General features: G+C 50.2%; 1 long non-coding RNA gene across 2 annotated transcripts in view; it reads right to left on the minus strand.

The window, feature by feature from the left end:
• Positions 1–5,163, minus strand: part of LOC132250798 (uncharacterized) — a 52,155-nt gene extending 46,992 nt beyond the window's left edge. Inside the window, exons 1-3 of one of the 2 annotated variants that reach the window (XR_009462413.1) lie at positions 4,981–5,156; positions 4,827–4,888; positions 2,661–3,343 (exon numbers count right to left, since the gene is read on the minus strand). This is a non-coding gene — a long non-coding RNA (uncharacterized LOC132250798). Of the gene's footprint in view, positions 1–2,660; positions 3,344–4,826 lie in introns of those variants that run through there. The other variant, XR_009462414.1, reaches the window with a different exon arrangement.
• Positions 5,164–6,000: the final 837 nt, after the last annotated feature.

Here is a 6,000-nt window from a genome sequence, read left to right on the forward strand (position 1 = left end):
ATTCACTGCACTGCAGTGCAGAGGAAGGAAAAAAGAAATCAGCAAAAGTCACAAGCTGACACTCCATGAACCAGCCACGTACACACAGGTGACCATAGGTTTGTCCTCAGTCAGTCCCAAGGCAGTTCTATGAAAGGGCTGCTCTGTGTGGAGTGACATGAGTTACTGAGTGTGGTGGAGTAGGTAGTGTGCTGATTTCTAGTCCTGGCTCTGCCACCAATTTGCTGCATGACCATAGGAAAGTCACCCCACAATCTGTGCCTCAGGTTTCCCAGCTGTAAAATGGGGGATGAACAATATTAACCTCCTTTGTGAAGCACTCTAAGATTGGCAGGCAGAAAGGAGTCAGGGAAATTATGAAATCGTGGGGATGTGTGTGTGCAGGCAATAGTCTGAATCTTGTCTACCTGTTTCTGAAGTACCACTCAGTGGCAGGGAGCCATGCAGCCTATGTGCAGCCCATGCAGCTGGAGCCCTGCCCACCTCTATGCTTGGAGCCCTCCCTAAAGCAGAAAGGCTTCCTTGGATGTCCTTTTGTCTAGAAGGATTGAGATAGCAGCTGGGAGGTGATGCTGGCAGGGCAGGATGCAGCTCAGCTAGGGGCAAGTCAGCAGGTAAACAATAGATCTCCTCACACTGACAGCTAATAATTTCTGACAGTTCCTATCCAGCAGGACAGGCAGAAATTACAATTAAATCATCCTGGATCCCACTGAGAGAGCAGGCATAGCTCAGCAATGCAGATAGACCAGAGTGCACAATATTGATTCTGAGTCAGAACCCACAGTAAACACCAAGCCCCAGAAATAGGACAAAACTGGGACAACCCAGATTTCCCCCCTGGCCCCAAGCCACATGGGCCATTTTCTTGAACCCTCAAAGCTCCCTGCAGCTGATAGAAAAATAAGTCCAATGCAACTGAGTTCCTCTCTCCCCCTGAGGACCTGCTGTGAACACCGGTCCTGACTTCCAGAGCTGCAGCCTAACTCTCAGATCAAAACAGAGGATTGTGTGCTGGGATCTGTGCTCTGTTGATCCCCTTAAACTGCTTGCTCTGAGAGTCACTTAGGGAAAAAAGATGCCTATGGGGCTGTGCTCATGGACTCCGCTGAGTGGGGGAGAGAGGACACTGCCTTTTGAGTGGAATTGTGGCCCCGTTGAGATCAAGGGAATAACAAGCACTGACAAGCCAGGCTTCACGCCACATGCATTGTGTATGTTCAGAGCCCAGAAACCAGCGCTCTTGACTGACTGTGGATGATGCATTCACCTAAACCCCCCTGCTGGTCTGCTTATTCAGCCAACTTGTTTGCCTCATCCAGCTTTATATTTTGCTTTTTGGAGTGCAAGCCTCCAGGGGCTGGAACTAACACTAACTATGTATTTGTACAACACATAGCAGCATGGGGCCCTGAACTGACTGAAACATCTAGACTGGGGCAGGCAAAATATGGCCTGCAGGCCAGATCCGACCCACCGGGCAATTTCATCTAGCCTGGTGGTGCTCACCAATTAATTGTACCCCACCCAGCCTGCATGCCTCACTCCCACCCTCCTGAGTGGAAGGGCCCAGCCCAGCCAACCCATCCAGCTTCTGGGCAAGGCTGCTCCTGTGAGTGCTGCACCCGCCAGGGGACCTGCCCAGCTTCCCGCCCTCCAGCAGCTCCTCCTGCTGCAGCACTCGCTCGGGGCAGCAGATAGGGAAGCAGCGGGGACAGTGGGGGAGAGCTGGAGCCAGGTGGGAGTATGGGGCTGGGCTGGCAGCAGCACGGAGCCTGGAGCCCATACCCCATAGGGTGGGAGGAGCATGGAGCTCAGGTGGGCAGGCTGTGGGTGTGAGTGTGTGGGGTGTGATTGGGGGGGGGGGGGGAACTCCCCTACACACTCACCCGCATGGCACACAGCCCTCACCGCTGGGGGTAGCAGCAGCAGGCAGGGGCCCTCAGGGTACTCATGGCCTGCGCAGGTGCTACTTCCCAGCGGCGCATGGCTCCAGCCACTTCCAGAAGCTGCACGTGGTGGCAAGGAGCAGAGCCAGGCCGGCCCACCTCTATCGTGCAGGGCTCCCTACGGCGTACTTGCAGCACCCAGTACTCATGATCCATAAGGGGGAAGCCGACACAATGGAGCCGGCTGCTTTCCCCACTCCCTGCCACCATGTGCAGCTCACAGGACTCTGCTGGGAAGCACATGGTGGGGCTCCCCAAGTGGAGTCCCAGTAGCTGCTTGTGGCAGTGGAGAGCAGGACCAGGCCACCGGCTCCATTGCGCAGAGCTTCCCCTCAGCGGTGTGTGAGTGCTGGGAGCTGCACATGCACCATGGAGAGCCCTGCACAATAGAGGCAGGCTGGCCTGGTTGCGCTCTCTGGCTGGAGCCGCATGGCACTGGGTGGCAGCTCCTGCACGGGCTACAAGCACCTTGAGGGCCTGCTGCTGCAACCATCAGCAGTGGGGCCTGTGTGCCATGGTGGTGTGTGTGGGGGCCCCACACCCTCCCACACACCCCACGCACCCACACAACATACCCTATACCCCCCCACCAAGCCCCCCAACCACACCCCACGTAATCCCCGATACACAATATACAAGAGTAAGACTTCATTCTTGAGCCATTATGCAATCATCTCTACATACACTACGCAAGCAGATCATGACAAAAATAGTTTTTGCAATAAAATTAAAATATATTATAGCAGATGTTTGACTTTTAGTATATGATTTGGGTTTTTTCTGATTCCAAGGTGGCAACCCTTTTCCCCCAAAATAGAGCACTTTCAGGGGCAAGGGGAGGGACTTCTGGTGGCAAAGGTTAGGGGGCAGGACTTCCAGTCCCAAGATGGTGACCAGAGGGCAGGGCAGCTGTCACACATGCAGCCCACAACAGTTCACCAAAACTCATTAAGCAGCCCCCAGCCAAAATAATTGCCCACCCCTGATCAAGACCCAGTCAGTCAGCACTAGCACTGTCCTTGTCCTTGTCCGAGCAAACTCAACTCATGGCATTTTTATGTCAGCCTGCAATGTACCACACTAACTTTAGAACCTGCCTCTGCTCACACGTTGCAGAGCATGTTGTAGACACCACTGGTTGGTTTTGCTGTTAAGTCAGAAAATGGGAAGAGTGTAAAGAGCACCCATTTGGTCCTTTGGGATACAGAGGTGAGGCACTGACCTCACAGAGGTAGGGATGGAGAGTTACAGTTGTACATAGACTAGGCAGGGACCTCCAGGTTAGCCAGCAGTTTAGGTCAGCATCAGTGGTTCTGTACTCCAGCCTCACTCTGCAACCAGGCCCATCATCTCTCCTCCGTCTCCAACCACAGTCTGGTCAGAACCCTGCTGACCTGGATGAAAAACAGCAGAGCCTGTTTTTAGGGGAAATCACATTTGGGTTTCTGTTCATTTAAATGGTCTAATTTTCATCAAAATCAATAGGGTTCTGACCAGGGGGCTGGCAAGAGGCTCCAGGACCTGGCCAGCTGGGGAGCTCAGTCTACACTGAAGTGCTTGACCCTTCTATTATTAACAGTACTTAGCTCTTATCTTGCTCTCTCCACCAGCAGGACTCAGTGTGCTTTACAAAGAAGATCTAATTATTCCCATTTTACAGATAAGGAAACTGAAGCATGGGTGTTTGGGGAGGAATGAAGGGACTGCCTTACTACTACTTTGTCTGTATTCATCCAAAGTACTGGTGTCTAGGAGGGGATACCCCCTGCCACAACTACTGCAGGGAGTGTATATGGGTATGTGCATTACAGAAAGATTGACACTGAGCAATTTTTAGCCCTTCCTTTCAGTCTCTTATATCTTTCTCAGAATATTAATCCTGAGGCTGCCATTCCTCATGTTTGGTTCCCCAGCATGAAGCATTTCAAGAATGTACAAGCAGAGGAATATCAAACAGAGATAGAAAGGTGGTTTTACCTGTGTCTGTGGGACCAGGGAGACCATTTAGCATGTCCACTAATAGTGTGCCTGGTACTAAAGTCCACACTTCAGAAAGGAGGCTGACCATCCAGACTCAGAAGGGTTCAATGCTAAACAATAAGAGTGATTCATGATCTGGGAAACCTGCCTAACACTGCCAGACTTAGGAAATCCAGCCAGCTTCATGCAGTGTTGTCAAACATGCAGACTGCAAGCTGGATCCAGTCCATAGAGCCCTACCTCCTGGCCCCTAGTGCTGCCCCTGGTTTTGATCAGACCCACATGGGGCACAGCTCATGCCTGTGGCATGGGGCAAGTCTGTAGGCTGGATCTGGTCCACAGACTCTCTTCCCTTCCCCCTCCTCCAGCCACCTGATCCAGTGGCTGCTCCAGCCACTCTGGGACCCATGCAGCACGTGATGCAGATCCCAGAGTAGTCGGAACGTGCGCTATGGGTGGCACAGTCTGGCTGGAGTGGCACCAGGCTGCATGTGATAGCTGTCCCAGACACATGCAATGCCCATTCTGGAAATTCCCAGAATCGGATCACACAGCACAGGTCCCAGCTGGAGCAACCGCGGGACCAGGTATGTTGAGGGAGGTCCATTGGCCCCATGTGACCTACAGATCATCCCCACAACACTTCTCTGGTCTGCGAGCCTGGATGAGACTGACACCCCTGATTTAATGTATCCAAGAGCCAGTTAAGACACAACTTGATCACAAGTATTTACATAATGTAAGTATTGACATTAGAAGCTTTTTGAAAGTCGAGAGGTCTTTCATCTAGCAGAAAAAGGCAGAACAGGATCCAACTGAAGCAAAATCCATTTAAGCTAGAAATAAAGTGCAAAATCTTAACTAGGATGACAAACCATTGGTTACTTCTGAGCTTACCTCTGAGCAGCAAAACTTTGTTGTCACTGAGGGTCTTTAGGCCAAAACCAGATGCTTCTTTCCTGTTTGAATATATTGAGCAAGATTTTATAACAGGGGGAACAGAGGCCTGAAAATGAGGCTGCAAAATCTCTATGTAAGCTAAGTTGCTCACAGGGTTTCCAAAATGGCTGAGCTTGCTCACACTGCCTTGATGAGTTCTCCAGTAAATGCAACAGTGATGGGAGCAAATGGAAAGGAGCTGGCAGGCCAGCTGAACTACATTAACAGAGTGTACACAACCAGCAGGAAACAATTTTAAGAGTAGATTGGGGCATCATTCTGTTGAGATGGGGAAAGCTAAGAGAGGCTGAGCAGGGAAGAGGAACATCCCAGCATGGAGAAAGCAGCAGTGCTGGTGGAAGTCTCAGCACTTGGGGGCAGCTACCAGAAGCGTTGTTGGTAGGAGAATAGTGAGCTGTTTGGTTCTGCATAGCCGGCTAGAGAAAAGGTCTGAGGTGCTTACTGAAGGCAACTGTGGGTAGCAAGCTGTGATGGTCAGACCTGCTTCTTATCATTGGGGAGGAACTCTTGCTGATTGATCTTTCTATTGGGAACACTGAAAATAAACCCTGTGGAGCCTTTACACGTCACACTACTTACTGCCAAGTCTCTTTCCTGTCATGATGTAGCAGAGTGAATCAAGGAAAAGGAGGGAAAAAACCCAGGAGGCAACCAAAAACACTTTAGGCTGGAAATAATTACTCACAACAGTTTTTTTATTTTTAAACACAGGTTGCAGCCCCTACTTAGGAGCAAGCACAATGCTGTCAAGAGCAGCAATTGCGGATGACTCACTTGCCTTTTGCAAAGTAAACTTCCCCTATTTTGGTGGCAAGCAGGTTGATGAAGTGTTATTTTTGGAGGAACAGCTCTAATGTGAAATGCAACCCAGAGTTATCAGTGATTAAATATTTAGGGACAATTCCATTTTCCTAGCATGAAGTTTGGAAAGCAAATAATTTGGTTAGCATGTACCAATTACAGCAGAAAGGCAGGTTAAATAGAAGTCGTGTTCAGACAACTCCATGGTAGCATATTAAATAGATACACACAGAAGGCAAAGACTCCTTATATACCCTCCTTTTGAAATACTTTGAAGTGGCTTTCATCTGCAATTTGGATTTTAAGTTCT

The sequence above is a fragment of the Alligator mississippiensis genome, chromosome 5, assembly GCF_030867095.1.
Source record: "Alligator mississippiensis isolate rAllMis1 chromosome 5, rAllMis1, whole genome shotgun sequence".
In the NCBI taxonomy this organism is placed as follows: domain Eukaryota; kingdom Metazoa; phylum Chordata; order Crocodylia; family Alligatoridae; genus Alligator; species Alligator mississippiensis.